The sequence below is a fragment of the Tympanuchus pallidicinctus genome, unplaced genomic scaffold (assembly GCF_026119805.1).
Source record: "Tympanuchus pallidicinctus isolate F22 unplaced genomic scaffold, pur_lepc_1.0 scaffold1, whole genome shotgun sequence".
Lineage (NCBI taxonomy): Eukaryota > Metazoa > Chordata > Aves > Galliformes > Phasianidae > Tympanuchus > Tympanuchus pallidicinctus.
Window position 1 is genome coordinate 82,950,231 of NW_026294618.1, and position 22,535 is coordinate 82,972,765.

General features: G+C 42.7%; 1 protein-coding gene and 1 long non-coding RNA gene across 6 annotated transcripts in view; both read right to left on the bottom strand.

Annotated features, from left to right (window-relative positions):
• Positions 1–7,902, bottom strand: part of SOCS5 (suppressor of cytokine signaling 5) — a 31,745-nt gene extending 23,843 nt beyond the window's left edge. The window contains exon 1 of one of the 5 annotated variants that reach the window (XM_052674280.1): positions 7,823–7,902. The gene's annotated coding sequence lies outside the window, so the exon portion shown is untranslated. Of the gene's footprint in view, positions 1–7,236; positions 7,357–7,530; positions 7,692–7,822 lie in introns of those variants that run through there. The other 4 variants (XM_052674269.1, XM_052674276.1, XM_052674249.1 and 1 more) reach the window with 4 other exon arrangements.
• Positions 7,903–8,353: 451 nt separating this feature from the next.
• The window catches only part of LOC128076514 (uncharacterized), a 40,939-nt gene continuing 26,757 nt past the window's right edge, over positions 8,354–22,535 (bottom strand). Inside the window, exon 4 of the long non-coding RNA XR_008204411.1 lies at positions 8,354–9,022. This is a non-coding gene — a long non-coding RNA (uncharacterized LOC128076514). The remainder of the gene's footprint in view (positions 9,023–22,535) is intronic.

Sequence of the window (22,535 nt, forward strand, 5' to 3'; positions counted from 1 at the left end):
AGTCACATTCTGAACGAAAGACTAAAAATCCATTAACAGAGGCTTCACTCCCAAAGGAATCTGAGAGAACAAAACAATCTCATATACATGTAAGACTGACAGCTCTGCTGACAAAAACACTGAAATCTTCTACAGATGCTCCAGAGCCCAAGGAGTCTAAAGAAAAAACTGCAGCATCTGCACATGAGAACTGCCACTGGTCGAGGCACACTCATGAGGCAAAGCAGTTTTCTCACTTCTTACTGTACAACTATGTCAGCAATTTATAATGCACAAACCCAGATTCACTCGTTAATTTCAGTAAAGGGAAGCAGTACATCAGGCCAAGCTGAAAGACTTCATTTTTATCCATACAGGTTTTACTAGAATGCAATTCAGTGGACATAAGAATGCCTCTAAGATCATTAATACATTAAAAGAAACCAACAATCCCAATGGTGTAACACAGGATGACTTTAAAAAAAAAAGAAAAAGAAAAAGATAACGATGGCAGTTTTGAGTCAAGATAGAATTTCATCTGCAGCCAAACCAAGACATAAGGCACTGATGTGTCAGTAAATACTAACAGTCAGACCTGTCAGGCTGATACTTGGTGCCCAACACAGGATACAAAAACAGAAGAAACATTTATCATCACATCCCCAACATCTCTCCCCAGTGATGGATCAGGGCCTTTCAAACCCAGAAGCATCACCTCTGCCCTATTAGGAGGTTTTTCACTCAGAGGGTGGTGAGGCACTGGAACAGGTTGCCCAAGGAGGCTGTGGAAGCCCCGTCCCTGGAGGCATTCAAGGCCAGGCTGGATGTGACTCTGAGCAGCCTGGTCTGATGGCTGGTGACCCTGCACATAGCAGGGGGTTGGAACTACATGGTCATTGTGGTCCTTTTCAACCCAGACCCTTCTATGATTCTATTAGATTAAAATTTCTCTTAATATAATCTCAGTCTAAGTTACAGGTGCAGGACAAATTATGTACAATAAGAACCAGAGGTCCCGTTGTTAAATGCCCTGCCTCCATAAATACAACATTCAGACTCTAAGAACGATAGCTCTGAGGAACTCCAGCAGATAAGCCACTCAAACACTTTTAATGATAGAGCTGGTCTTATATCTTAGTTTAAAATCCATTCTATAACCACATGAAACCAAATTCTGACAATCATTATTAATAGCAAGTCAAGGCCTTGATAAATGAAAATAAAGCAAAAATCAAAGCAGCTCATGCTTGCTGACAAAGCTTTAAAGAACATGAAACAGAAAAAAGGGTAGAAATTACTGGTGAGAATGTGCAGAATAGCCAAGGAGATGGCAGCAGAGCATTGCTAGCTAGATTCAAGACTTTATTTTTTGTTCTTACATCCCTGGTGCAGCCAGATGAGAGCACAACTGCAACAGCCTGAAGGTGCAACAACCCCAGCACCTCTCTGCATGCTCTCCCTACTCCCAGATCTGCTCCAGCACCCTGAGCTGCCCAGCCTGTTGGCACAGCTCCACAAACCACTGAAGGGGAACACCAACGTCTCTCTTCTGCTCAAGCCATCATCTCAGCCATCTCCCTTAAATGCTGCTAAAGTGCACCAAGTGAATTGATGGAATTAAAAAAAACAACCAACCTCTTTAACAGTTTAGAAAAAAATACATAAATACTCTTCTAAGCAACAAGACCAATGAATGAGAAATCAAATTTACCAAGCCTAAAACAGAGTACGACACAAGTGAACAGAAAGAACAGAAATAGCTTGCGTTGGAAAGGACCTTAAAGATCATCAAGCTCCATACCTACTACTAAATTAGGATGCCCAGGGCAAATTTTAAATCAGAAATGCACCTTGATAGAATTGCCCTTTTAATACTACTTGTACATCTAAAGTAATTTAAAAACCTCACACCAATTTTAAAATGCTATCTGTGTATTTGTTTGAATTCTACTTCCTATTCAAGAGAAACTTTTAACACAAGTTTAAAAGAAGCACGTAATTCTGCAACAGAAAAGTGAAAATTAGTGACCTGAAAAAACAAAGCATCAACTAAGCAGTGAAAGTCCTTATTCCAATCCATCTCACAATGCTTCCACACCACTCTGCAACCTAAAATTCACTCTCTTTGTCCATACGCTATTTCAGAGGAATAAGAGACCTCTCGCTGCACGACTGAGATGACTAAAATACCGCTGTCTCTGCAGAGGCCAGTCAGATGTAAAAGCTCTCCAGAAACAAAGTTCTGTACTGGGGAACTTTTTCCATAAGCGAGTCAGTCAGTAAATCAAATTGTCTCATAGATAGACCTTGCAGCAAAACCCAAATCCTACGGGAGGCAGGCAGAGCACACAGTTAAAAACAAAGGCAGATAGAACCCAACACACCAACAGTTAGAGATGCCTTGGCGAGGTAGGCCTGGTGTGCAAGCTCTGCTCAAGAAGTAGGGTGCTCGCAAGTCTGCCCCCGTCAGCATTTTCATCCTCATAGCCAAGTTTCACAAGGAAGGTTTTGTCAAAATAGTTTAAGCAATCTCTATGACCTACATTTCTGCTGTTGAAGGACAAGCGTTTTAAGAGAGAACCCTGATCAGTTTTTGTTGTAGTCTTGATCAAGCCCAATTCATTCAACTGCAGACCTTGAGCTTCCATTACTTCAGGGGAATCATCTAATAGTTGCTAAGTGCCAGGCCTCTGTATCCCAGAATTACAACCTTAGTCCAACAACTAACATAGAATTCTCAAGTAATGACGTCCAAATGATTTTACCTGTGTGCCACACTGGTTTCTGAGTTACAACCAGAACTTATTCTGCTAGAAAGATATTTTACATTGCTTCTAAGTTACTTAAATTGATAACAATCTTTCAAGTTCCATTTCTGTAGGTACACTCCAATCAAATTTCAAAGTGTTTCCCAACACTGGACAAATTTCCTCCCCTCAGAAATCACTGCTTGCGATAGCAAGTATTGCACTAGAACCATATTCTAAGAATGTTCCACGCATCTTCAGCAGAGAATCTTCATTACAAAAACCTGGAGCTAACAAAGAAGCCTTATGGAGTACAATGAAACCCACCTTCTCATTTGCTGCACTGTTTGATCCTTCACCAACTACTGCAGAGACCCAAACATCCACGTGAAAGGATTTGTTTGAGCACTTCAGCTGATAGCTCAGTGTCTAACACGCTCAATTGTTACCATGATAATCAGGAGCGTACTTTATACAGCTACATGAGGACACTGAAACATTTTCTTTAAGAAATACTGCTTTTTTGGGCAGTCTCCATCTCTCCTTCCTTCTCATCCCAACCTTTCAAAGATAGGCTCAGGACTGCCCAATGCTCCCTCTGAAGAATTCAACCACAGGTAAAAGCAGAGTTGAGGAAGGCTCCCATGTTATGCAGGAGATCAGGACTAGCTGCAGATCCAGAAGAGGTTCCCGACTACAAATCTCTTTAACAAAATCCAGCTGAGGCCCATGAGCAGATGAAGCAGTAAAATTACTCTTTCTTCCAGATAATTCTTCAAAGGCTTTTCTACCATACCAACTAGTGCAGACTACGCAGAACCGCACTGAGTTTTAGCCAACCTCTCTCACGGCCAAAAATATCATCCACCACCACTGCACACATTTTCTTACCGAGATTTTCAGAAGGTCTGCATAATCTCATAACCATGAAGTTAGTGAGCCATTACATATTTCCTGAAACTAAGCTGCACATTAGATGATTCACCAATTAGTGTATTCATGAAGCTTTAAAAAGCAATCAAAATTTCCTTTATGTTGAAAAATTTAAGAAAGATGTCTAGCTGTATGCACGGGGAGAGCATGTGGGCTTTTCTCCTTAACTAACAGCTACGTTAGCTGATGAAAAATATTCAGTGTGTCAGAGTTAATTTATAGAGCTGACAAAGTATAAGGGCTCCAGAAGGTATAGCATACATTTACTAAACTTTAAATACAATTTTTAAGCTAGATATAGCTCAAAGATGAAAATAAGCAGCCCAACAACTAAACTACTGAAATGGGTATCATTTCATGGCACTTTTTATTTAATGGAACATGTGTGTTTCAAACTAGCGGACAGGTTACCATCGCAGCAGAAGAGCTGATAATCCTTCTGATCCCATCAATGGAAACATTTTTCTGAAGGAGGCAGGCACCTCTGGAAGCCAGCAGACACCTCAGCACGGCGCAGCCATGACCGTGCAGAGGGGAGGCACAGCACATTGCTCAACACCACCAAGCACCCAGGCCTTAATGAAGCCTCCAGGCATAAATACCACAACATAAATACTAAGTGTTAATTTCCCCTTAAGGTTGAAGAAATTACCCAGCAAAGCTCTTGGGGAGGCAGGTCAAATAGCTATCTACTTTGACAGCACTCAAGAATTATTTAGCTATCTTGCTTGTTTTAGGAGCCAGTATTTTAGGACTCACGGTGAAACCTTCACATCAAAGGTTCTTTCTTTTACTCTACAAAGCCAGACATGCACACTTTAGCAAAGAAAAATATATCCTTTTCAGACTTTATGGCTTTTGTCCTCTATTCATAGCAGTAAATGAAACTACTTTAAGCCCTAAAAATCATATATCTACTGAATGGAGGACGCATGGAGTCATCTGTATCCTGTGAGAAATCCACTAAAAACCAAGCTGTTCAGCAGCATGCTATCACAGCACAAGCTAGTTTACAGCAATCATCACTACCCTCTGATGAGCCTAAAATACATCTCTTGCTTAACTATAAGCACGAAGAATGAGACCAGAAAAATTCACGTCACACCACCTTGGAATATTAGCCCACTACAGCAACATGAATTGCCGCATCAAATTGGACAGCCACCTTCTAGAACCTCGCCACAGAGTGACGGGTTTCATATGTTTCAAAGAACACGTTAAAAAAAATTCTGTTAAAACACAGTTATTTCTAATCTCTTCCATCTGCTCTGCCTTAGATGTACCTGCCATCAATACAACAGTAATAGAAGGGAAACTCTAGCTATTCCTCCAAAGACAGCACCAGCCATTTTTCCATTGCTCTCATACATACGAGGTCATGTCAAGTTTCTGCATGCTACCAGCTGTCTGCATTCACTGCTTCGTTGTACTGCTAATGCAATTCTGAAACTAGGGTAGATACGAGACATTGAGGCAAACTGGAAAATCAGAACACATTTCAGTAGCTCAGTCCATCAGGTCTCAAACTCGCTTTTTCTTTCTTGTAGCTTCTGTCAGACTGACAGGGAATGCAACCTAAAAGTATGCTTAATTCACTCTGCCATAGTTATTGATGTACAGACACAAAAAGAATCAAATCTGCTCTTACACAACCTCTATCACTAAGGCTACTGGTTTGATATCAAATCCACTCAAATGTCCTACTTTGCAGTGAGTGAATTAGCAGATGTTAACTTGGAAACTCGCCTCCTTTCAATAGTTCACCACAGCTACCTATCTCCTCTCAGTATCTCACAATTACAACCTCAAATGTCTGACAGGGCTATGTCAAGGCTGAGGGAAGCATAACAACTTCAGTAGGAAGCCTTTAACAGCACAAACCTGCACAATGCAAGATAACATGACTTAGTCCCAAGATTCCTACAGATATAAGACATTTTAACTAAGGAATAGCCTTAACATCATCTGTGTGCACTGTGACCCATAAAAGACCTGAACTCAGAAGAAGGTACGAGAACCGAGTGAACAGGTTAAATGGCATTTAGGGCTATGATGTACTACATGGTCATTACTTGGTGACACAACCCTAATTTCCCTTCCAGAAGTGGACTTAGGAAAGGACATTCCATCCTCCTCAATAACGCATTGGACTCAAGGCTTCTGGCACACAAATTAGAGTCTGAGTTGACAAATACATTCTGTGGGGAGGAATGGGACTAAAAAGACCTTTGTAAGAGTAATCTTGGAGTAACATTCCTGAACTGAAGTTAACCAGGTTTACATGAAAGGATGTTAGGAATTACATCCCCATTCTGTAATTCCGTAATAAAAAAAAAACAAAACACAACCCCAAAGCATTTCTAGGAAGCCATGTTAAGGCACTGGTTCTGTACAGAAATTCACACTGAAGGTACCGGCCACTGACCAGCCTCCTTCTGGTGCTGGGCCCCAGCTCACACAACAGCAGCAACATTATTAAGAAATAAAAGCACCCTGAAATGCAGCTGTTTGCCTCTAAGAGAACTCTACATTTAAAAAACAAAAACACAGAGCATGCTATGATTAAAAGCTCAATAAAACAGAACACTGAAATGTATCTGAAGCATTTCAAGAGTTCTCATAGCCATGATGACGTCAGTGGCAGTCTTCTTTCTGCACAACATTCTAAGTCTAGGAAAGACCTGTCAGGGCTTTCATGCTCACCCTGACGTCGAGTGCACACATTCAAAGCACCTCTCTCCTGATGGAGACAGATCACTTTGAGATCCAGTCTCCTTGCACAACCCTTTGGAGTACTTTCCATTCATATAACCACCCTGCAAATAGTTCGCTTGGGCTACGTTTACCCTAAAAACATTTTCTTGTTGCAGGAGCACACCACAGCAACAAGGAACTTCTGAAGTTGTCACAGATATGGAAAAAGCCATATCTTTACCAAAGCAGGCAATGTCACCACCAACAAAGGAGTGAACTTGAGAGGAAAAGCGCTGGATTTCTCATCACAGGGCTCGCACAGCACCAGCAGGGGCCATACCCCACACGACAGCGGTACGGGACCCCATACACTGGTTAGACGCTGCATACAAACTTGCTAATAAATTACAGTTTGCAATCACGGGTACTTCGCGTAAAAGCTTTTGAAACAGAGGGGAGGAGGAGAGGGAAAGAGAAGCACTCCGTAGACACACGGGGAACGTCAGTACAACCTCACCGCATCCCGCGCTCCCAGGAATACACGCCGGGATGGCCCCCGGGACCAGATTCAGAGCAAGTCCCCAGCTGCGAAGTTAGCAACGGCAGAAATAAAGCCAGTTATCGCTCCAAGTCCCAAAAACCGCTCGCAACTCGGACTTAGCGCAGACGCCCCAAGTTTCGCCCACCCTCTCGCTCTCGCGGAAGCAGCCCGCTGTCCCACGCACACACATCAGGGTTAACGCGATGGCTGCGCGCCCCGAGGCGGCTCTGCGGGGCTGTTCCCACGCGCGGCTCCGTCCCGGGCGGCCGCCGAGCGCCCCCCGCCCCCTCAGGCCGTGCCGGGCCCGCGGCTCGCCCGCCCCCACCTGCCGCGGCCCCTCACCTGCACTGCCGCCCGAGGCGGGCCCGCCTCGACCCCGCCGCCTCTAGCCGCGGCGCTCCCGCCTTCTGGGGGACGGCCGGGCCCGAAGGAGCTGCCCCCACTCGGGGCGGCCTCCCGCTGCCCGCCGTGTCCCGGCCGGCCCGCCCGCTCCTGCCTTCTCCCGGCCGCCCCGGGCGCCGGCCGCTCCCCTCCTCCCTCGAGAAGCCGCGGCCTCAGCGGGGAGCGGCCGCCTCCCGCCGCCGGGGGGCGAACGGCGCGGGTCCCGGCCGCCGCTCACCGGCCCGAGGCACCTACCGCTGCGCCGCGGCGCGGACGGCGACGCCTCAGCGCCGTCCCGGCGGCCCCAACGGCCGCAGCATCCTCCGCCGCCTGCCGCTCGGCGAGCACGGTGCTACCGCCGGAGCCCCTTCCACAGCCCCCCTCCACCGAATGGAAAATAGTTCTCGGGCCCCGGAGCGGAGAGAGCGGGAGCGACACCTCAGTAGCCAATGAGAGCCAGCCTGGTCCCCCGCAGAGCCAATGGCAGCGGCAGGCCGGCCGAGGCGGAGCGTCGCGCAGCCAATGAGGACGCAGCTCTCGGACTGACCCGCTAGGATGGGTTCGACGAGCCTCCATTGACGACCATCTTGGAGTCGGGCGCGGTGCCCAATCTGGGAAGGGGCTCGTCAGCGGCCATTTTGGGTTCGGGCGCGGGGCGCGGGGCGGGGCGGCGTGACGCGGCGGCGCTGCGGGGCGGAAGCGGTGGCTGCGGGCAGCGCCCGTCCGGGTGCGTCTGGCCGGGGCGCTGTCAAAACGCCGGCAAGTGCAGTTGGTGCGGGCCGGTGGAAAGAGCCCTTTCTGCTCCTCGCAGGCTCTGGTGGCCGTACTGGAGCTGGGGTTGAAGCAGACTGAGCCAGAGCTTAGCTGATTCTGTAGCGATATCTCCAGGACACCTGAGAGCTTTTGCTCCAGAAGCATCAAGTCACAATTTGCACTTTCTGCAGTTACGCCCTACCGACGCTACTTGTACAGCACTTGCATAAATCAGTCTAACTTCAACTTTCAGACTCTCGGTTTTAATGACTTCTGTGGCAAACATTCATTTTTAATTTTACTGTGCAGTAAATATTTTCATGCTAGATACTTACTGACTTCTCAGCAGTATAAAGTTTTATTAACTGCAGACCTTAAAACCCCGGATTTGCTGTCTCACTTCTTATTCACAGAGCAAATCCTTCTGATGTTTCTGTTTTTGTCAGGATTAAGGTACAGCTTCTGCTAGAAAAACAGCAGTTATGCTACAGTTTCAGCTAGAAAAATAACAGTTAATCCCACACCCACAAAGATGCTACCTGCCTGTAACCAGAACCTCATCAAAAATATCATGAACACTTCAATATCATTAAATATATTCAATATGTAGTGCATGTGTAAAGTTTTATGTTCTCAGACAGAAGTAATAAAGCTGAGAAAAATCTTGAATCTATTCATAAAGAATAACAACTTCAGAGAGACCATCAGACCTACGCTTTAGAAATCATTGCTGCCATTCTACAGACATTCCATTCAACCTAGAAGGAATCCCATTTAATGTAAACCCCATCCGCACAGACCTCATTAGTTTAACGAGGAAAGTTAAGACCTGCAATCCTTTACTGCTTTTTCTTAAAATCCAACATCTCAGCTCTATGCAAATTGCTTGTCCAAATAACTTCCTTCCTACTTCCTTCCTTCCTTTCATTTCCACAGGCAGATCTTCTGGCTTTTTTTCTTAGTTTCTACCTGAATTAACCCCTTCATGGAAACACTGAAATAAAATAAAGTAAAATAAAATAAAACAAAACAAAATAAAATAAAATAAAATAAAATAAAGTAAAATAAAATAAAATAAAATAATAAAATAAAATAAAATAAAATAAAATAAAATGGCAAACAACATAAATAAGCACAGAGATGAAATACAGAAATCCATGTGACTGCAATGAGCTGATGCAGAGCTAGCAGAATAACAACCTCTTTTCAGCTTTGGTCCATAGATTTGCTTACTATTTGTGAACCTGAGTATGGCATTCTTGGGGGTGTGCTAATTTATTTCATGACATCCTGTTTTATCAAGCAATCACAGTGGTTCATTACTCAAATTTACTTAGGCACTAGTCATTCAGAAAAGTCATGAAGCCAAAGTTTTATGTTAGAAGACAACATCTGGGAATGAGCATCATTACTTCCACAGAAGTTTTTTAAAGTTGTTAGGAGTTTCTTTGACTATGCTTTTAAAATAAACTCTTCTTACAAAGTAAATATATTGGTGTTAGGTTTTTTGTTTGTTTGTTTGTTTCTTTAAATCTGGTTCTGTAAACATATATGTTTTGTCCAGAGGTTACAGAGTTACAGGACAGGGAATTGGGAATCCCTGATTTCCAGCAGAACTGAAGAGAAATCATGTGTGTTGCATTGCCAGTACAGGGGACAAGGGATATACACAATGTGTTTTTGTTCGTGATATCAACATTTGGGTAATTAGTAGAATGCCTTATTAGTTGCACCTAAATCTCCTCAGGGCTCAAGGGAAATATCAGCTCTGGGATACAGTAAAATAATTGTCTGATCCATGGGGATTTTCAGAAATGCTCAGCTGCTTCCACATGCTCACCAAGACAATCTGGATTTTATCACATCAAGTACGGAGCTGAATTGGCAAAGCAAAAGTCCTGCCGAAGGGGAAGGGGAAGGGGAGAGATGGGAAGGGGAAAAAAGGAACGAAGAAAAGATAGAGAAAAATAAAGGAAAAAAGAAAAAGAGAGAGAAAGGGAGAAAGGGGAAAAGGAAAGGGGAAAGGGAAAGGGAAAAAAGAAAGGGGAAGGGAAAGGGACAGGGACAGGGAAAGAAAAAGCCACAGTTTGTCTTTAATAGGTAAGAAAGTGCGAGACTGGCATAATGATTTCAAATTTTTGTTTATTCATCATGGTTAGATGCAGCTGCTCATTAGCAGACAGAAGAGGATAGGTATGCAACTGTTACCATACTGTGTGATTGCTCTAAAGTGCTTGCACCATGCAGTACAGTACAAATAGGATAGTTATAGGTTGCTTAGCATCTCAAATAAATCCACTGTTTAAGGAGGGAGTTGGACCAGATAACCAAGGACTCTTTTAATGTTGATTCACACAAAAATTTAATTACAGCTTTACAAAGACGTCAGTCACAAGTAGAAGAGTAACTGGAATGGTATGAAGTGCACAGAATATAGGCTGGACTTTACTTGCCTTCACTGCCAACCTACAGGCATAAGAAGTCTTTCTCCAGTTTTTGAGCTCTGTGCGTAGATAAGAAGGAAGTTAGCAGGCTATCATACTTCTCTCCCTTCCAAAAGCACAAATCAAAAAATAGTCAATCAGAGGAAATTTGTGCAATGGCCTAGATAGTCTGATTGCAGAGCATCCACATGGGAAAGCGCTCCTCCTGCCTTCCAGGTTTGTTGGCTTTGGTTTTGCTGAAAGCTTGTTGGTTCTTTTTCCCTCAGCTATGTTACTTAGTGTAAGAGAATGTGTTATCTCTCTACCAGCTTTATTCCCTCATCTATACTTTAAAAGCACACTGGAACAGCCTTTGTTCTGCTGTCAAAGGACAATGAACTCCTGCACTGAGAAAATTATTACCCTGAGTGAATTCCAGAGCAGAATGTCGCAGTCTCATTTCCACAGAATTCTGCCTCTCCCATTTTTTTTTTCCCCTGGTCTGCATTACTGCTCCACCTTGGCTTCTGAAAAGTAAGTGCTGTGATTTGGCAGTCTAGGATCAACAAACTTCTTCATTTAATGAAAAAAACCTTTCTGGTTTGCTGCTCAGGCAAAGAACTAGTAAGTAGAGAGTAATAATTCACTGCTTTGTTCTTCTTACCATATGCTTCATTTTGGGAATCTGATGGTGGGATGAGGAAAATGGAAGAAAATTGGGTACTGCTTATTGTAAAATAGAAGAAAATTTTCTAATCACAAGCTTTGGTTATTTATATTAGAACTTCCAAGAGACCTGCACTATCCATAGGAATGCAAATTAATTAAATTCTTCTTTAAAAAAAAATCTTTAACACTAAACACTAACTGATAAAAACTGCAGATATAAGTTAGATTTAGGTGGGCCTACATGTGTTTCAGAATTTAGAAAGAGAATAAAAGATCAGCCCTTAAGAAGATATGTATATATTTGAATGAATTTTTGGTATCTGTGCACAGCCTTGGAAAGTGTTTATCACTGACAGATTTCTGGTTATCTTCACTTCTCTTGTGATTTCTGATTTAACCACACAGACATTTCACAATAAAAATCCATTCTGTTGCTGCACATCCATTACGTGCAGCAGGTCTTTATTCTGTCTGACAGTTTGTCCATCAAATTATGGCACTGTCTCATTCACGGGGTTCAAACACAAAGATTTCCTTGCAATTACTTTCCATTCAGTGATGACCATTTCCATTAGTTCTTAAGTGAGACATCTCATGACAGCAGAAGGGACAGCTGAATATTTTCCAAAATGTAAATTGTCCATATAAAAGTTAACTGAATAGTCTCTCATCTGCTGTGTTACTTTTGAGGAGGAAAAATAATAAAAAATAAATGGCAGCCTCCAGATTCCAAAGATATAATGATTGGATAGGATCAAGGTTTTCAGAAAGCAAAAGCTATTTCATGTAAATTGACAATAAATAAATGTGTTTGAGCCTGAGAGTTTTAGTATGGTGCTTACTGTTGCTTGAAAACACTGTTGCTTAAAGGCATTAGGCATTAGGCAGAGGGCTCCCCTGAGACACAGCGTGCAGAATACATACATTGAGCTTTTCCTTTCTGTAATGTTGTTCATGGTAAGAATTGCTCATGTGATACCTCAGGTTACGTTTAGGGGTGATGGAAACATGTCTCAAGTAGACAACCAACAGAGAAAATTCACCAGCACAGATCTAGGGTGTGATGGCTCGGTGAGTTGAGATCAGTTTGAAGAATACACATAACCAAAGTTTTGTAAGCATTTACCCAGCTTTATACAGCTCATTACTACAGATCAGGGTGATGTGCTTTTATTCTGAGTTCATAGATATGCCAACCACTGACTTTCCCAGAAGGGCTGTAACTGCCCTGCTCCATGTCAGCGCTGCTTGCTGCATGCTCTGCAGGTCTGGCCATGCAGCTGGGGAGCTGTCGGTAGCCAAATTATGTCCGTTTCCTTTCCTGCATGTTTCAGCAAGCGCTGTGGCTGTGAAAAACAGATTCTTTCATCTGATCCACTGGTAATAGATTTGATTTTATGTAAGTGGGTGGAAATCAGTTCCCTCTCTTTCAGAAAAAGGCAGTATGGCCAACTTGGCTAGAAACAGAGAAACATGTTGACATCAGTCACATATCCCTTGTATCCACAGACTGCAAACTGTCACTAAGGCAAAAACACAGGTACATTCTCCTCTTTCCTTTTCTTAAATAAATAAATAAATAAATAAAAATAAAGGATTGAAATGAAAGAAGGGAGCCAACTTGTTCCAAAAAACCCTCTACACTGTGCTTTGAATAGTTAGCAATATATGGCTTTGCAGAGTTTATTTTATTCCTCCTGCTGCCTGACAGTATTGCATGTTTGCACAGTCTACATGGCATATTTTGCATGACTGGTATGTTTTGCTTCATCCTCTGTTTCAATCACTGCATCCAAAGTGAACATGAGTCAATTAATTTTTCAAAAAGGACAGTAAAGAAAAGTCACTGGACTGAAGTAATGACTAAGACACATTAGAAAGGACTACCAGAGTAGCCTTCCAGTAACAGATCGGTACGCATCCTTCAAGACATTGAGAGCTCAAGCTCATCAAAGGAGAAGTCACGAAGTGCCTTGATTGCAGTGTACTGGTAAATATCTAGGAAGCAGACTTTGCTAGAGAAAGCTTTTCAGTATCAATCATACAAAGGTACAACGAGAATGATAATCTGGAAGTTTAACCTCATTGAGTTCAGACCAGAAACAAAGCTCTTCCTTTTTCACAGCTTGAAATAGTTTACCCCACACTGTAGGATGCTTCTTCATCACTAAGGACTGATTTCCAAAATGCTGTGCTGCAGTATAAACAAGAATAAACCGTGGCACTCCTGTGGTTTGTATTACAGACTATTGAGATTGCCCCTTCTGAGCCATGGATCTTTCAAGCTAGGACAGGTTGGCTGGACTTCAGCTAGCTTTTGTTGGCACTCCCAGAAGCTGTAACATTCTCCATCTCTTGCCAAGCAACAACAACTGTAGGAAGAGGAAATTCCTTCTTGACTTTGCAGCTCTTAAAAAAAAATCAAGTACATTACTTCTTTTGTAAGCCTTAGAGCAAAAAGCTTTTTAATCAATAGGAGGGAAAGGTAGTTCTTAGCAGCCATAGCAGAAACAGCACAGAAAGCATGTTTTGACAGCAAGAATGATACTTGCACTGCCCAGCTTTTAGCTATGCTATATACCAAGAGGCAGCTGTGGGCAAGAGCTGGGGACAAAGAATAAGCAGCAGAGAGTCAGAAATCTGAGAGTTGTTGTTGGTAGGGAGGTCAGCAGTAACCACGTAGTGCTGTGCCAAGAAGTGCAGGAAGGAGGCAGGTGGGTTGGTATTCATCTCTTTTTATATTGCTTTACTTTCTTGTCAGGGCAAGTGTCAAGGACAGGCCTGATTTATGCCAAAGAAACTTGATTCTTCTACAATTTCGAGGGCTACTGATATAATTCTCCACCCCTCACCTAATACGAATAAGCAGTATTGCAACACTACTTCTGTTCCACTTATGTCCCTGCCCTCTGAATGCTTCTGAATGAGATGGCCAATTTTTACTGCATGTGATAAAGAGGTAATAGATGTGACATTTCATTGCCTGCAGGTTTTGTGGAAATTGGTGGCTGGGTAGAGGAAAAAGACAAATAAGACTGATGCAAAGGATAAGTCTGTTAAGAATGAGACCCTTCCTCATTTCCAAGAGGCAAGTTTTTGCCAGCTGACAGGGCAGCACAGACGTACATACCATATTAGTATAACGTATCCCTTACATGATGACATCAGCCATTATACATACAAGCAGCTGGACCCATCTGAATTGGTTGATAGGCACAGTTCACATCGAGCTTTTTACTTAACAAGGCGGTGGCAAATCAAGGTCTTATCTTGTAACCAACCACTCATTAAAGCACATTGACAAACTTCAGTGAATGAAAGGAAGAACCTGATTGTTCTGTACGTTGCCTCCTATGTAATTACTTACACTTCTAAGAAGGGAATGTAAATTGTTACTCCTCTATTCAACAGTATGTTATGCTCTGCAACAGCACTTATAAAGCATCTGCTTGATATACATTATGATCTCTTACTGCATTTCTGAGCAAAGTAACAATCGAACCAAAATATAATAGGCCAGTCTACCCTAACACATCTACTGTTTCCAAACATGTTGGCGGATGCTTCATTCCACTGGGATTGTCTCAGTATGCAAACTCAGGGGAATGAAGGGGAATTGCATGGAGCCCCCTCATCAATTGCTTCCATCAGCTTCATTTCTTGTGTATGGGTACTGAAGTCAAAGTTCGCTGCCTTTTTCTTAAGTTTGAACACAATTATGCCTTTATTGCAAACACTTTTTCTTTGGGTGGCCTTTTTTGCTCTTGCATACTTATTTTTCAGGATTCCTATGTCTGAAATGTTTTATTCAAATTGGGAAAGGTAGACAAGAGTATCCCTCGCTATTTGTAAAGTCACTGAAAAGTCACTGTCAGAATGAGAGATGTAGTGCATTTTTACTAGAGTTGGGGGGGAAATAGTAGTGCAGTATTAATAAATATATAACTCCTAGAGCAAATAATTATACTGGAAATCCAAATAATTCTTGCTATTCATCACATTGGGTGACAGAAAAGAAATTCATTTGTGACTGCAGAATAACAGGACTCATTAGATTTGGGAGGCTTTTATATTTAATGTGGAACAAAAACAAAACAAAACAAAAAAACCTGAGGACTCTGAAACCCAGCACAGTTCCTTTCAGCATGTCTGTGAAGTGGAGTCAGATATATATGCAGCATTCCTAAAAGCACATTATTTCTCTATTTCTACAACGTTTCAAGTTAAAAAAATTCCAAAGTCTCGGAAAATATGTTGATTTCCCTGAAAAATACATTTGCAGTACACTCGGCATGGAATCAAAAATACCGTGGCCTGAAGGAAAAAAAGTCATGTCAATAAAAAGCTATCCCAGATCTTTTGGAACAGTAACTTGACTTCTGCGTGTGGTGTAAGATTCGTTGTGGTTTATCCATACTCCAGTAGAACCCGGTCTCTCTGTGCAACTTCCCAGGGCCTTTTACCAGTCTCTAGCCCTCTTTCAATTCTCAGAACCACAGGTTCCTTTTTAAATTGATGCATCTACTCTGTCCCTAGAAAACAGGCTTCTATCTTCTGTGCCCTGCCAGACCACCTGAACTCCACCCTTTCAACAATAATAAGCTCATCTTGTCCATGTGAACACCATTATGGTGACTCAGATCAGCACCTGATTCAGCCGTCACCAGAACTCAGCAGGACAAGGACTGTGATTTTCCTCCCCATCTACCACATACCCAGCCTGACACTTACAGATGCTGGAGCTGCATATATTCTGGGAGGAAGCACTGATGCAACAGGCCAGTGCTGAGGCCTCAGCACAAGATGCTATTTCTTGTGGCACTTCTGTAGCAATGCATTAGTGTGGGCATCTTAAAAAGCTCTATCTGTGCGACTCTGAGAAGGACACAAGAAAGCCAGGGACAATTGTGGATGCTCCAGACTATGAGGATGCAATGTGTCTATTAAAAGAAATCAGATCACTTCCTTTCTCAGGATGTGCACACACCCACCAATGCAAAGCAGTTCTCTGGGGAAACATCTGGGCAACCCCCTTTTTTTACTAAGGCAATTCATTTTCCTGAAGGAGAGCAATGATCCATTCATTGTGAGTGGACAAGGAGATGCTGTGAGGAGGTAGAGCTTGGAAAAAGGTGACCAGAGCCTGGAAACCAAGCCGGCTGCTATCTCCCACATTGACCTGCTTTCATCTTTTCACATTTATCTCCCAGACTTGCTACCAGCAGCTGTGTGCTCTGCCAGCAATGCAGTGCTGCACTGTTGGGCGTGCTGTGCCCTGCGCCCCCAGCCTGCTGTGGGTAACGCTGCCCACTGCTGTGCTGTGAGGTGTCTTGGACCCCAAGCTGCCAGACCAGCTGCATTTCCCTAGCCCACCTCACCCTGGTTATTGTTTCTCAATGTGTTCCTGACCAACTGTGGTTCCGCGTAAGAAGTTTCAGGCTTTTGCAAGCTCTGCATCTCTGGCTCTGAGCTCCTTCTCCCACTGCCTTCTCCAGGGTTTATCCTGTCTCCACCTTAGAGCAGTTTTGAGAAAGCAAATAAGGCATAGACCGTAAATCAAACCTTTTCTATTACAAACAGAATTTCATGAAGGGACATGAAGTTAGGCAAGGCACATGTTCTTCCCTCTCTCCTAGCAGTTCATCAATCACATAGTAAACCTCAGTTGGTGCACTGGGAGTTGTAAAATTGAACTGTAGTTGAGCAAAGCAAAATAGAACCCTTTTAATTTTGGATGGAGTAGCAGCTTTCTCTGTATACTCTGCAGCTCTGCTTCGCGTCCAAAAGCCTGTCTGTCTGTGAGAACCACAATGCAGTACAATGGTAGGATTTTCCAGGCTGGAGAAAAGAAGTGCTTCTTCTAGCCCACAGGATACAACCCACGCATTGCCCATTAAAGTCAGAGCAGTCTTCCATTGGAAGTGTGGTCATTTGATGTTCCTTTTTTACTTCTAGGCATTTTGCCTTCAGGCTGGGACCAGACAAACACTCCTCCCTTCATCCATGCAGAAGAGAAGAATCAGTGTTAAAAAATCTAGGATAATTGCAATGAAAGTTAGCTGGAGAAAAACAATAATCAATTCCATTATCCAGCTCAGAAAATCTTGGTATCTGTGGATAAATCCTGTCAGGAAAGGATACCTTGAAGCATAAAGAATGATGAGCAAGTATGGGAAGAGGGACCTCTGCAAAACAAAAATGGATGATTCTGGAGAAAGTGAAGCAAGCTTAAGCAAGAGCAGAGTCCCGTTCTGGTGTCTAATTCAGCAGAAATAATCCTTACATCAGCTGCCTTCATGCAGCTGGGCAACCTGAGCTAAGGCTACACTGCTTTGCCCTTACTGACATTCATTTGCTGCCTCCAAGCAAAATCTGCTTCAGTGTGGTCATCTGCTGGCTTGCAAGTACACTCACTAACCTCACAGGATCAAAAGTTGCATCTCGTCCAAGCAGGTAGAAAGTGAACTTGCAATTAAAAATGTGAGAACCTCAGATACCAGAAGACTTTTTGTAGAGCTAAAGATCCAACACTCCTGCCCTGTCCATGGACTGCCCCTCAAAAAAAAAGAAAGGTTCTTAATGCTATGGAACCAAGCTGGGGAGACAGACCCAAAGCAGGCTTTTTGTCAGGACGTGACTGGAAGTGGAGAGGAATGAAATAAGGATATACTGCTGTTAACACTGGCAAAGGAAGAGCTCAGACGTAGTTACTTGCTTTCTCCTTCAGTCCTTTGCTTTCTTCTACATTCTAAGCTGGGGGAAAGAACTGGATTTTACTGAAACTGAGTCATTTGGGTGGATAAAATAAGGACATTAGTGATGCTCCCTATTCCATTGCTGCATGCCTTGAATGAACATTGACACCAAAGCTGGAGCACCAGCTTTCTGATTCAGTTGCAGTTCTCCACTCTGCAAGGGAGTTAATAGTTATTTGTCCTGCTGGGCAGTCAGACTCCAGGACAGCTTCAGGCAGGCACAACTCATATAGTGATATTCCAAAGTACTCTGACATGTCCAAGCATGACCCAGGACTGCAGGATGTGGTCTTGATCTTTCTTTTAATAAGCAATACAAAACAACTGCTAGAACCGGTCCCTAGTCTACCTTCTTTTGCTTATATGTTTGTTAATTAAGTACCTTCCAATCATCCCAAGAACCTAGAATTCTCCTCTTGCAAGCCCAAGGAAAGTGTTCTTTTAATTTTTTTTTCCCTTTGATATGTATGTATTCGAGATTTGAAAATCTGTTCTGAGGCTCTTCTGCTAATTATGAATTGACTTTTTTTTTTTTTTTGCTACCAGTAAACAGCACCTACACTGGCCTTAAAATGACAAAGTTTGAAGGTTTTGAGAGAAAGGTGGACAATTTCTAGTAAGTCACTGCTTAGCATTTTCTGAAAAACAGGTCCCTTCTTAAGGCATTTCAAACTGAACACATAAAGGCAAAGAAACCCCAAATCATTAGTTCCTTCTGAAAATTTTAACCAGGGAACACTTCTTTAGGGCTGTTTGAGGAGTCATTAATTATCATTGCACAGAATGTAATAACAAGCCAGACCTCCCCAATGAGCAGAAACAAACCACGTCTCTTCTAGTTTTGCTTTTTTTTCTTTTATAATAGCAGTAATAAAACATATTATTATGCACCTCCAACCATGAATGTTCTCCAAAGCAACTTGATACTAAAACTCAAATAATCTGACTGGATGAGTTTTAACAGATTGCTATAGCAGGGCAAGCCAGGAATGTTATTAGAGTGGCCTGAGGCATGGTACTATTCCATGGAAACCAAATAACAGTTAAAAATTTGAAGTGTTCCAAAATTCATTTTCTCAAAGGGGATTTGTGGCACTGCTGAGAGATTAGAGCCATTCCTATTCAACCAGCTGTATTCCCTGTATTCACTTGTGCCTATTCTGTCTGAACAGTTGGGTTTACTCCACTGTGACAGAATACTAATGGGAGCTTCTGTTGTCTGGACTCGACGAGTTTTTCCTCCTTCCCTTAGCAGCAATGCATTTGCATGCTTTTCCAGGCTACAGAAGCAGTAAGAAATGGCTGGGTTGAAACTTAGTTAATGCCATCCAAACATGTTCCAGGTTTGTATTTTCGCTACCTGGTCCATGGGACTGCTCACAGGATTTGCAACTGTGTTCTGCAAAACTCAGCGCAGGGTCCCAGTTTTTAGCACTGATGTAGCACTTTTCCTCTGCAGATGTCACAGTTCATTGGAAAGAGGGCAAGAAAAACGGTGTGTACCTCAGCTGCCTGTGGTGCTCCCCTGATCCTCAAAAGAGATCTCTGCACATCTTTGTAGTGACTATCCTGTCACGCAAGGAGCAGATGCAGTTTCTAAAAAGCAGATAGTGGTGCAGATCTGACATTAGACTGAACAGGGCTGCCTTTTGTTTTGCGTATCTTCATGAGTTTTAGAATGAAATTTAGGTACAAACAGGTAATAAAATCAATGTAAGAGCCATAGCCAAAGTTTTTTGAAATTTAGGTCCAAAACTTACAAAGTACCATCAAGAGTTCTGTTTGTACCTCAGGTCTTAAGGTCACTTGTCTGCCAGCATAATCCTACTATGAACTGGAGCAGCTGATCGGTCCCCTAGACTCTGTGCAGGCCAAATTCCCCTTGTGGCATTATCTACCAGGAGACCAGTGGTCTACCAGTGGTTTGGGAGGACATATAGGTGGTGGTTACAGCTCAATTGGAGACTCCCAAACTTGCAGCAAAGAATTTTGAACTTGCTCTTTGAGCATTAAAAGTTAGTGATGGCATACTGAGGATTTGGATGTCTTACCCTCAGAAAAACCTGATTATAATTAGTAATGTTCAGTGTTAGTGGCTACTATTGTGATTTCTGAAGGCTGGCAGCTAAACTTAATGAATAGAAAAAAGTGATAAAACTGCCCATACAGTGTCAAAACATTGATTGAAATTCAATAATTCTTTGTCTGTGTATGTGGATGTGTGTGCAGATAAATGTAAGCATGGATAAGTAATCAAAAGCAAGAATGTATTTAAAAAAAACAGAAAGCATCTCAAATTTTCTTTTAAATCTCCATCAAGGAACATAGAAAATACAGTGTTGCTATTTGTTTTTTCAGGATCTTTGTTGCTATTGAATGAAAAATATGAACTGGGATACACAATTAAAACCATAATCGAAAAGTGCTGTGGAAGTGAAAATTAAAGGCAAATGAGAGCAAAAGGGATGAAATACTAACAAACATACAATTGATCTGAATCTAGTGTCATTTACATTTAGAGTAAACTAGGTTTTTACTAAGACTGGTGCCTACAGCCTGTACCAGGGCTGTCTGGATTCACTGCAGATTGGATATTATAAAGATATATACAATCATAATATATTGCCCTTATGGTACCAAATCAGCAACGACTTGAAGCTGTCTTTTCTTACAGCAAATCCACAGAATCACAAAGTCCCCAAATGTCTGAGGTTGGAAGGCACATTTGGAGGTCACTAGTCCAACCCCGCTGAAGCAGGGACACCCAGAGCTTCTTGCTCATGATCAAGTCTGGCTGGGTTTTGAATGTCTCCAAGGAATGAGACTCCACAACTTCTCTGGCAAACTGCGCCAATGTTCAGCAACCTTCAAGGTAGAAATGTGTTTTCTATTGTTCAGACAGAGCCTCCTGTGTCTCAGTATGTGCCCACTGCCTTCTGACCTGGCAATGGACACCACTGAGATGAGCCTGGCTCCATCTTCATTCCCTCCCATCAAGTATTTATATACATCGTTAAGACGCACCTGAGCCTCCTCTTCTCCAGACTGTCTCATCCCTCTCAGCCTCTTCTTACATGAAAGAGGCGCCAGTTCCTTAATCACCTCTGTGGCCCTGTGCTGCATATGTTCTCTCCAATAAGCCTACGTCTTGTACTGGGGAGCCCAAAGCTTGGTGCAGCTCCAGGTGTGGCTCACCAGTGCTAAGCAGAGGGGAAGGATCACTTCCCTTGACCAATGCTGCTCCTAAAGCAGCCCAGGTTGCTGTGGCATGCTGTTTGCTGGGCATGGTGACGCTTGCTTGCTTGCTTGCAGGCTCAGCTACTCAGGAGGCTGAGCTTGATGGATCACTTGAGCTGAGAAGTTCTGGACTGCAGTGCACTATCAAGTGACCACACTCATGCACAGCATGGTGATACTCAGGAAACTCAGGGTCACTAGGTTGACTAAGGAAGGATAAAGCAGCGTAAGTTGGAAATTAAGCAGGTCAAAATTCATTGCAATAAAAAGAGAATTTGAGAAAGTATTAGCTGTGCATTTCAAATCTAGAAGGAAACAAGTTGTTCTAAATGTGCTGTGTTTTTAAACTATATCATGATAACTCGACTTTTTGAAGTACATGGGAAGACTTTTGTCACATGTTCTGCTAACTGAATGGTAGCTATGTAATTTCTAAATTAGTTTTCTAAGCTGTAGCCATTGGTTAGAAGAGGATGCATTACCCTACCTTGCCACTGACACAAAGGGAACATAGGTGAGTAGTTTAGGCAAGATACCTAGCCTTCAAGTATAGAATTAAGTAAGACAAACTTCCTGATGCCCACGTGACTCACCCACATACAAATACATCGGTTTGGTAATGTAATTTGCAATGACCAAGCACACACTTCATCTCAAGCCTGTGCAGCTGGGCACTATACCCTACTGTTGTGGCTGTACTTGCTTGAAGACAGCTTAGACATTGTTTCATCCTTTTGTGTGTCACCTTGTGAGAATGGTGAACACAACACTGGGACATGGCTGTTTCCCAAAAGTGTACCACACTGTTTGGCAAATCTCTTCAGGATCTTTTCCAGCTACTCTTTTGCACCTCAGATAGGCAGTTGGGATGGACTTCTTTAAAATCACCAAGGCTGCCAAATGGGCTGAGCAACAAACTGCATGTCTCACTAGAACTTCGCTTCCCCAGCAAGTATTTCTGTGAGCGCCATGCTTCACTGCCAACTAACTACACAGGTCACTTTTGCATATAGGATAGAGCCTGCTTTTAGGACATATCTATCAGAACCAACATCAGCTCCAGGAATGTAGACATGGACATGTCTGAAGAAGCACGCAGCAAGTTATGGTTGTTTTCAAGCCTCTTCTGAGGCAAGAAGAGGCCTTAGGGGTACATCTCAAAGTGTAAAACAGTGACCAGATTAAAGGAGATTTAGAGCACAGATTAAAGGAGCCTTTATTAGAATACACATTAGAAGAAGTAGGACAACTAACACATTTTCTCAGGATGTGCTCAGAACCACGCAGGAATCATTTCAAAGAGCAGTGGCTTATGACTAAAAGAGAGAGTTTAAAGGTTTTTTTGGATATCACATGTCTCTTGTCTTTACCACAGGCTTAGCCTTGCATGGACCAACAGTCCAATTCCAGCACAAAGGGTGTT